A 9,904-nucleotide genomic window follows, 5' to 3' on the forward strand; every position below is an offset into this window, starting at 1 on the left:
GACTTCAAATCATCAAAGGACAGGCAGACTCTCTTGTTGGAGGTTAATGCAGCTGGCGATTTGAAGCTGAAGTCAATGCTCATTGACCATTCTGTTTACAACATGGTTCACTGAATATTTTAAGCCCACTATTGAGAACTACTGCTCAGGAAAATAGATTCCTTTCAAAATATTGTTGCTCATTGACAATGCACCTGGTCACCCAAAGCTCTGATGGCGATATACCATGAGATGGATGTTATTTTCTTGCCTACTAACACAGCATCCATTCTGCAGCCTGTGGATCAAGGAGTAATTTCAACTTTCAAGTCTTATGATTTAAGAAATACATTTTGTAAGGTTATAGATGCCACAGATAGTGATTCCTCTGACAATCTGGGCAAAGTACATTGAAAACCTTCTGGAAAGGATTCACAATTCTAGATGCCATTAAAAACATTTGTGATTCATGAGAAGAGGCTAACAGGAGTTTGGAGGAAGTTGATTCCAGCCCTCATGGATGGCTTTGAGGGGTTCAAGATGTTAGTGGAGGAAGTAACTGCACTTGGGGTAGAAAGAGCAAGAGAAGTAGAATTACAAGTGGAACCTCAAATGTGGCTGAATTGCTTCAATCTCATGATAACTCTGGAACAGATGAGGAGTTGCTTCTTAGGGATGAACAAAGAAAGTGGTTTCTTGGGATGGAATCTCCTCCTGGTGAAGATGCTGTTAAGACTATTGAAATGACAACAAAGGATTTAGGATATCACATAAACTGAGTTGATAAAGTTTGGAAGGATTAACTCCAATTTTGAAAGGAGTTTTACTGTGGGTAAAATGTTATCAAGCAGCATTGCATGCTACAGAGAAATCTTGTGTGAAAGGAAGAGTCAATCAATGAGACACACGGCACTGTTGTCTTATTTTAGGAAATTGCTACAGCCAGCCCTGCCTTCAACAACCACCACCCTGACCAGTCAGCTAGCCATCAACATCAAGGCAAGACCCTCCAACAACAAAAAGATTATGAGTCACTGAAAGTTCAGTTGATGGTTACCATTTTTTGGCAATAAAGTATTTTTAAACTAAGGTATGTGGTTTTTTTTAGACATAATGTTATCGCACAGGTAATAGACTACAGTGTAGTGTAAATGTAACTTTTGTATGCACTGGGAAATCAAAAAATTCATTTGACTGGCTTTATGGCGACATTCGCTTTATTGTGATGTTTGCTTTATTGGGGTGGCCTGGAACCTAACCTGCAATATCTCTAAGGTGTGCCTATATAATAGCAATAGTCAGATTTTGATAGAAACTTCCAAGTGATCCTCCAAAAGAAACTGTACCAACATATATCCCATTAATATTTGAAACATCTGTTTTCCCACACCCTCATCAGTTATATTAAAGACACTATCAATTTTTCAATGTATCTCATGTATCTTTTAAAAACTATAGCAATCTTACAGAAGGGGTATATCACTGTTATTTTAATTTCATTTCCTTAGTTAAAAGTGAACTTGAACCATTTTCAAATGTTTGTGAGACATTATTATTAGACATATTTTCTGTAACTTTCCTAATTCATATCCTTTACCCATTTTTCTGTTGGGTTGTCTTTTCCTTACTCATTCTTAGGTTCTCTTCATATAGTGTCGATATCAATCCTTTACTTATTATGTAACTTGCAAATATGTGATCCTAGTCCATCATGTCTTTCAAGTTTGCTTATAGTGTTTTTCTTTGTATTGAGGTTAAGTTTTTTACTTAGTTAAATCTTTTCTTTTGTAGGTTCTAGATGGTATGTCTTACTTAAAAGGAGCATTTCAACCACATGATTAAAAAAAAAAACATATTCTGCTGTATTTCTCCTGCCTCATAAGTTTCATCTTTTTCACTTAGATCTTTACTTAATTATCAGATTCACATAAGCTAAGATTGTCAGACTCATATAAACAATAAAGATATAATTTTTCAATTGACCAGAATGCTTGACACCCTGTAAGAGGTTCCCCATCTCATTCTGTAAATACCTGAGAATTAGAATTAGTAAATCAGTACCCTGATAGTATTTCCAGACCTAGTAATTAAAAAGGGGGAATATTTCATCCGGGAGATCAAAGATGACAAGAATGCTGAGTATCTTTACCAGAGACGTATAATGTACAATGGAGGAAGATCTCTCCTGGCCAGAGGCAATAAATAGCCTTGAAGACTCATGATTGAAAGGTTCAGGTTCTCCTATTTCCAATATCTTTGTCCCATGGGCAGTGCTGGATGCATTCAGCTAAAGTTTATCTCTGTGGCTTTCCTCTATTTTGAGTTGTACCGCAGACCACACTGAAGCTCTCTTTCCTTAGATGTGTTAATACCACTGATTAGTAGTCAAGTAACCGTTCCCAAGGGCCTAGGAGACTTTGGGTTCCTTTCATCACCTGCTGATTAAGTTAAATTCTCTCAGGGGCAACCTTATCTTCCTTATTTGTAAGTTCTAAGTCCTAACTACAACAGGTTTATCTGGGAAGAGAAGTCTGAATTGAAGAAAAATTACTGAACAATTCAAGACTGTATACAACAGAGAATTGTGTACTACAAGGGAGTTATTGAAGGTCTTTGCACATGGGAGTGAGCGATGAAAGTGATGGGGAGGACTGGTTTGCCAGTCACGTGAAGGTGAAAGCTAGAGCGGGGGAACAGCGGGGGACAATGAAGGCAGGGAAGGCAGGGGCACCAGTCAGGAGGCTGTTGTAGGGATCTAAACAATGTCAGCTCCGAATTCTAGACTACAGAGTCTCCACCAAATCCACCTCTGTATCCTCAGCCCTTAGCCCAAAGTGAACTGGAACCCTTCAGGTACTTTAAAAATGTTGCACAAAAATAGTTTATCCTACTAATTTATGAATCCTCTTAATTTGGCTTAACAATACCTTTCTTTGTAATAATATCAACCATTTATCAAGGGTCCACAGTGTGGCAGACATATAAACATTTTTATATAATCCTATAACAATGCTGTAATGACTTACAGATAAACAAAGCAAGGTTCAGAGAGTTTTAAGACACCTGTACAAGGTTTCACAGATAGAAAATGAGAGTCCAGACACCAAATAGCATATCATACGTTAAGAGAAGTGAAATTTTATCTTATCACTTTTCTGGAAAACAATAATTGTTTTTGTTTTAATTTTTTGACATTTATTTATTTTTGAGACAGAGGGAGACAGAGCATGAGGGGGGAGAGGTAGAGAGAGAGGGAGACACAGAATGTGAAGCTGGCTCCAGGCTCTGAGCTGTCAGCACAGAGCCCAATGCGGGGCTCAAACTCCCGAACTGCGAGATTATGACCTGAGCCAAAGTCAGCCGCCCAACCGACTGAGCCACACAGGTGCCCCAATAATTATTTTTGACAAAACTTGAGCCACAGAGAAGCTAACATAGTGGTCTCCAAATTTCTTGACCATGCACACTTATCAGTAAAAAAGTACACACTCTTGGAGCGCCTGGGTGGCTCAGTCGGTTAAGTGTCCAACTTCAGCTCAGGTCATGATCTCATCGTTTGTGAGTTTGAGCCCCACATCAGGCTCTGTGCTGACAGCTCAGAGCCTGGAGCCTGCTTCAAATTCTGTGTCTCCCTCTTTCTCTGCCCCTCTTCTGCTCACACTCTGTCTCTCTCTCTCAAAAAATAAATAAACATTTAAAAAACAAAAAGTACACACTCTTCCAACATAGGTATACTTATTTCTAAATTACTACCATCGGCTAATATCTAAAGGTACAATATATACTTAGGGCAGAATTAATTAAAATGCATGTAAATCCATATTTCAAATACACTACTTAATAATTTCAAAAAGTTTTTGCTGACTTCTTGTCAGATATGATTAGCTTACAATTGTTTCTATCTGATAATCTGTCTAAAAGCTCCCACTAGGAGTAGAAGCGATTGATTGTGCTTGCATTTTTGGGTATTATTTAAAAGTCATGTTGTCTTGGGGGCGCCTGGGTGGCGCAGTCGGTTAAGCGTCCGACTTCAGCCAGGTCACGATCTCGCGGTCCGTGAGTTCGAGCCCCGCGTCGGGCTCTGGGCTGACGGCTCGGAGCCTGGAGCCTGTTTCAGATTCTGTGTCTCCCTCTCTCTCTGCCCCTCCCCCGTTCATGCTCTGTCTCTCTCTGTCGCAAAAATAAATAAAAAAAACGTTGAAAAAAAAAATTAAAAAAAAAAAAAAGTCATGTTGTCTTTGTAGGAATCTTTTATTTAAAAAAATTTTTTTTAATGTTTTATTTATTTTTGAGACAGAGAGAGACAGAGCATGAATGGGGGAGGGTCAGAACGAGAGGGAGACACAGAATCTGAAGCAGGCTCCAGGCTCTGAGCTGTCAGCCCAGAGCCCGACGTGGGGCTCGAACTCACGGACCGCAAGATCGTGACCTGAGCCGAAGTCGGCCGCTTAACCGACTGAGCCACCCAGGCGCCCCTGCAGGAATCTTTTAAACCATCTGTCCATTCTATGAAGATGTTTAGCTAAAACTAGTTAATATAACCAGTAAATCCCTCAACTGGATACACATTATCTGCAACATGTTATAAGAACCACTGTCAATCCTCCAATGTTGTCAAATTCCCAGGTTCCCTCAGGATCCATCATGTCCCTTCATGACAAGTGGCCAGATGACTTACCAAGTAGGGTGCCTGTCCCAATGTGTATGCCAAATATCAGTAAAACCCAATTTATTTCTTTCTTACATTAAAATACATATACATTCTGATATTTTCCTCCTGACCTAAGGAATCACCTTTGAAGATCCCTAGACTAGAGGACCCCCTCAAGTTAACAGGGTCAGAAGTTTTCTAGCTTGCTCTCTAATTCTTTTTTTTTTTAATTTTTTAATGTTTACTTATTTTTGAGACACACACACACACACACACACACACACACACACACAGAGTGTGAGCGGGGGAAGCGCAGAGAGAGACAGAGAAACACAGAATCCGAAGCAGGCTCCAGGCTCTGAACTGACAGCATAGAGCCCAACACAGGGCTCGAACTCATGAGCCATGAGATTCATGACCTGAGTTGAAGTCGGATGCTTAACCGACTGAGCCACCCAGGCGCCCCATGGCTCTCTAATTCTTTAAAAAAAAAAATTTTTTTTTTAACGTTTATTTATTTTTGAGGCAGAGAGAGACAGAGCATGAACAGGGGAGGGTCAGAGAGAGGGAGACACGGAATCTGAAACAGGCTCCAGGCTCTGAGCTGTCAGCACAGAGCCCAACGCGGGGCTCGAACTCACGGACCGCGAAATCATGACCTGAGCTAAAGTCAGCCGCTTAACCGACTGAGCCACCCAGGCTCCCCGGCTCTCTAATTCTTAATCCAGAGTCTTCCTGAGAATGCTTTTCCAAGGAAAAAACATGGACATGTGGGTCTTTTTGTTCACTGCTGTGGTGGGTGAGCCTACTCTGTCTCTGGAGCGTGGGGGAGGACCAGGGTTTTGGCCTGTTCACCTCAGCTTTAAGGTTCCAGAGCTCAGAAGACCATAGAACTCAGGTCTGCTCCCTCACTTTCCTGTTTGCAACCACAAGAAGAGACAGAATCTCAGATAAGCTTGTTGATGAAACAGGCTCTTAGGGGAAGCTTGTCAGAGTCCCTTGTTTCACTTTAGAGGGAGATGTGAGGTGAGGTGCACAAGGCCCCCAACTGGGGGGCTTTTCAGGACCCAGCCAGAGGCCAGGTTTCCTCACCTGCTGAGCTCCTCTCTATCCCATTACCTCTTTGGGTCAGGGCCAGGAAACAGGATGTCCCCCATTCCCTGGAATGGTCACTGCCCCTCCATTCCCCTTGAGTTTCTAGGAGCCTGGAGGCAGCAGGGAGGGCAGGAGGAGACCAGCTAATTAGCCAGTCACTGTGATTATCCATGAGAAACACTCTCCCTCCAAGGCCCGGACAGTCAGGCAGGGGCAAGGCAGGGGTTTGGAGCCACCTGCCCACCCCTCCCGCTCCCCTGCAACCCCACTCTTCCCACTCCCCTGGCTCAGCCTGTACCCTCCTCCCTCCCATTCTGTACTCCCTTCCACAGGTTTCCCAGACTGCTCAGAAGGGCAAGAGAATACATCATTCCCCCTACCACTCGTAGGTGTAACATCTAGTTTTGTCAAAGAGGGTGCCAGGCAGCCCCCGCTACTTAGTGCACACTGAAAAGCTGTGGGTCTTCAATGACTTGAAACCCAGCCCTTCCCCTTCCATGACCCCTATGGAGACGGAATTGTCTTGACTTTACCAGGAGTCTCTTCGGCACCCCACCGTACACACCATATATACCACACGCATTCCTCGCCTAAATCTTGAGTCCCTCTTCTCACCTCCACTCCACTTTGAATGACTTAGCAATTGACTTCCAAACACCCAGTTTGAGCACCATAGCGACCCCTATGCCCTCTTGAGTCTCTTCCCGATGAGTAACAGTAGCAAACCCTTAAAGAGGACTTACTATGTGTTAAACACTTTATATGGATTAACTCATTCAATCTTCATAAGTCTGTGAGGTAGTCACTATAGTTATCCATATTTTATAGATGAGGAAATTAGGTCACAGAGAAGCTAAAGCCCTTGCCTGAGATCACCTCGATGGTTAATGGTGAAGCTAAAGTTTGAACCCAAGCAATACAGATCCAGAGTTACTTAACCTCTATACTATGCACCAAGATAAACTTTACATAGAAAACTCATGTTTTCTCCACTTTTGTAAAGTGTGACTAAAAACATGTTAGGAAATATTATTGATCTGCGTTGTATAAGCTACACAAATTCATCTTCAAGTTAAGTCCTCCAGCAGCCTTCCAATCAAATTGCTGCTTCCCCAAAGACCTTCCTATCCAGAAATTCTGGAACTGCTGCTGCAACTGTCCTTCATTTTGTTCCTTCTTGAGACCCTTCATATCCTGTGGACACTGTGATTAGTGGTCTTGTCTGCTCTCAATGATATTCCTCTCCACTCCTCAAGGGAACACCTGCAGTGCTCACTAGCTGAATGTTTACTCCTCTTTCTGGAAGGAAGATGAAAGCAAGCAAGGAGAGCTGGGTACACAGACATCCATCAACTGAGCTTTTGATCTGCCTGGGGAAGCAGATTTCACACCCAAGCCAACTGCAACAAGTTTGACTAGTAAAGTTTCCTGTAATATCCCGTCCAGTCTGGAACTGAATCTGTACAGTGGTGAGTCCCCTCAATGCCATGCCCCCCAACGGCCTAGCGCTTGCTCTGGTGTGGGTACAGTGAACACTTGGCAAATGATAGGACAGGACATGTAGTCAATTTCTGGGGAGTCTGAGCAACATCAGGCCCCAAACTCAGAGTTCCCGCTAGGGCAGAACCCATCAGGTGTCCATATTTGCTGCTATAGCCAGGACAAGAGAGACAATTGCTGGACACCAAGGCCAGCCCTACCCAGGGCTGTTGCCCCTGGGCCCTTTAATTCTGATGCAGGATCAGGTAGGTAACCTGAGCACAAGTGAAGAAACTGTCTCATGGCTCTATGAAAAAAGGGATTCAGTGAACAGATGAGGGGGCTGCCAGGAGGAGATGCCAGGTGGCAGCTGGAGAAGAAGAGAAGCAGTCAGTGCAGGCAAGAAAGGCAGGAGACCAGCTGTGGTAGAGGCCAGACAGCTGGCTGGCCAGAAGAAACCCTTTAGGATGTCGTTCAGGGCCTGAAATGCACCCTCAGCAGGGTAAGTTATTGCAACGCCCTTGCAAATATAAAGTGCTGTACAAACACTAAATCTAAAATGGCTAATAATTTTGTTATGTTAAAGCATTCGTGTCAGGTAATTAATGTACTCATTGTGATCATTTAATTTTATGGCAGGTAGTGTAGGGCTGGACAGAAATAGGGCTCTTTGGCCCAGTCCTCTCGTTTCACGTTAGATAAGCCAGCAACACAGTCTCCCTGATCGACTACATCAAGGTCCTGCTGGAGGGGGCTGCTGCAGGGGCTCAGCAGCTGGACCTGGGCCTCCACACTTCAGGGATTTCATCTCCCTTGGCCCCTGGTGCCTAGAGGCCCTAGTGCCCCCTGGTGGTGTCTGAGTTACCACCATTTCCTCAAAGGAAATTCATAGCTGAATTTGTGGGGGAAAAGAGAAAATTGATCTCCTAATAGAGACTTCTCCCTTAGCAAGTGTGTCTCAAGGCCATCGGGTGCTATGCAGAGTAAAAGGGGAGTTGGCGTTGCTGTGTGGTGCTCCTTGGGGGCCAGCACAGCAGGTTTTGTAGCAGCTGGAGCACCTAGAGTGAACCAAGAGGCCCATCCATATTGCCCCAGAAAGCCCCAAAGGGAGACTGTGCAGGCTTCCACCCTCAGTGCTGGCCACTATGGAGCTCTGTGGAGAAAGGAACTCTCATTGCTCTTTGCCCAGTCTACTGAGGCCAGCTTGCAGCAGTGTCTCCATCTTCCCTCTGCTCTCTATATTCCTTCTCCCTGCCTACCACCCTCTGCCTCCTCAACATACCCTGAGCCAAGGCAACTACTCTCACTCCTTTCCCCAACCCTTCTTATAATCTCTTCCATGGGGAGCCCTTTGTGGTTAAGTAGGTTCCAAAGCAGAACCTCATCTTCTATCAGCTCTCAGTCCCAGTCTATATGCCAGCCTGACGCAGGGTTCAAGAGGGTCTTGTTAAGGCTGGCCTTACCTTGACCTGAATGAGCCCTCAATCTCAAACATGTCCACCGTCACATATATGCACAGACTGCTATCTCCATCTTGACCACCTCATTGATTTCTGTGTGCCTAGAGGTGATGACCAGAAGGCTTCTCCATACTGGAAATATTAAGACTGGCTTGGCGAGATACTGAGTGAGAATACAGAATCCTTGAATCCTTGACTTTGGTCAGTGCACTCTCTTTCTCTCTCTTTTTCTCTCTCTTCTCTCCCCCTGTTTTCTGCTAGACATACCTGTCACTTCAAGAGACTGAGGGTATAGCAACATGCTTGCCCAGTAACTAATATATTTATTACAGGGGCACCTGGGTGGCTCAGTCGGTTAAGCGTCCGACTTCGGCTCAGGTCATGATCTCAACAGTCCATGGGTTTGAGCCCCGTGTAGGGCTCTGTGCTGACAGCTCAGAGCCTGGAGCCTGCTTTGGATTCTGTGTCTCTCTCTCTTTCTGCCCCTCCCCTGCTCATCCTCTGTCTCTGTCTCAAAAATAAATAAAAACATTAAAAAATATATATATTTATTACAGACCCAGAAAAGTTTGGAATATATCCTTCATAGTGGCTTTCTTTGCTAAAATCAGCAATAGCTGCCCAGATGACCCATAAACACCAGGTTTCTTGTAACCTGGTGGGTGGGGGCACAGGGAAGGCAGTGAGTCCAGCCAGCTGACCACAGCCTTGCCAGTCTGAGAATCAGTGTGTGCTTAGGCAGCTCTCTGTGTGGTAGGACCCTGCCCCACTCAGTTGAGGGAGGGATATGACTACTACCTTCCAGACCTGTATTTAGCCTAGAGCTCCATGCTCATTAGCATGAGTCTCACAAAAGAAAATAACAACATCACTATTATTGAGGCATCACCATGTGCTAGGGTCTATAGAAAAGTACTTTATGTACATTGTCTCCTTCAATTCACCCAATTCTCCTATGTCATTGGTGCCATTTGTGGCTTCATTTTACAGATGCAAGAATTAATTTATAGAGAGGTTAAGTAGTTTGCTTAAAGTCATATGGTTGCTGGGTAGCAGATCTGGGATCTGAACTCAAGCAGTCTATGGCAAGAGTCCACATGCAAAACCACTACTCTGTACTGCCTCTTTCTGTGCTGTGCTGTCTGCATGCACTGGCCTTCCATTCCAAAATAATAATTATCCATTCGGTGCCGGGCACTGTGCTGGGCCCTTGGGAGGGATGGATACTATATAAGTATGA

Source organism: Panthera uncia (genome assembly GCF_023721935.1).
Source record: "Panthera uncia isolate 11264 chromosome C1 unlocalized genomic scaffold, Puncia_PCG_1.0 HiC_scaffold_4, whole genome shotgun sequence".
In the NCBI taxonomy this organism is placed as follows: domain Eukaryota; kingdom Metazoa; phylum Chordata; class Mammalia; order Carnivora; family Felidae; genus Panthera; species Panthera uncia.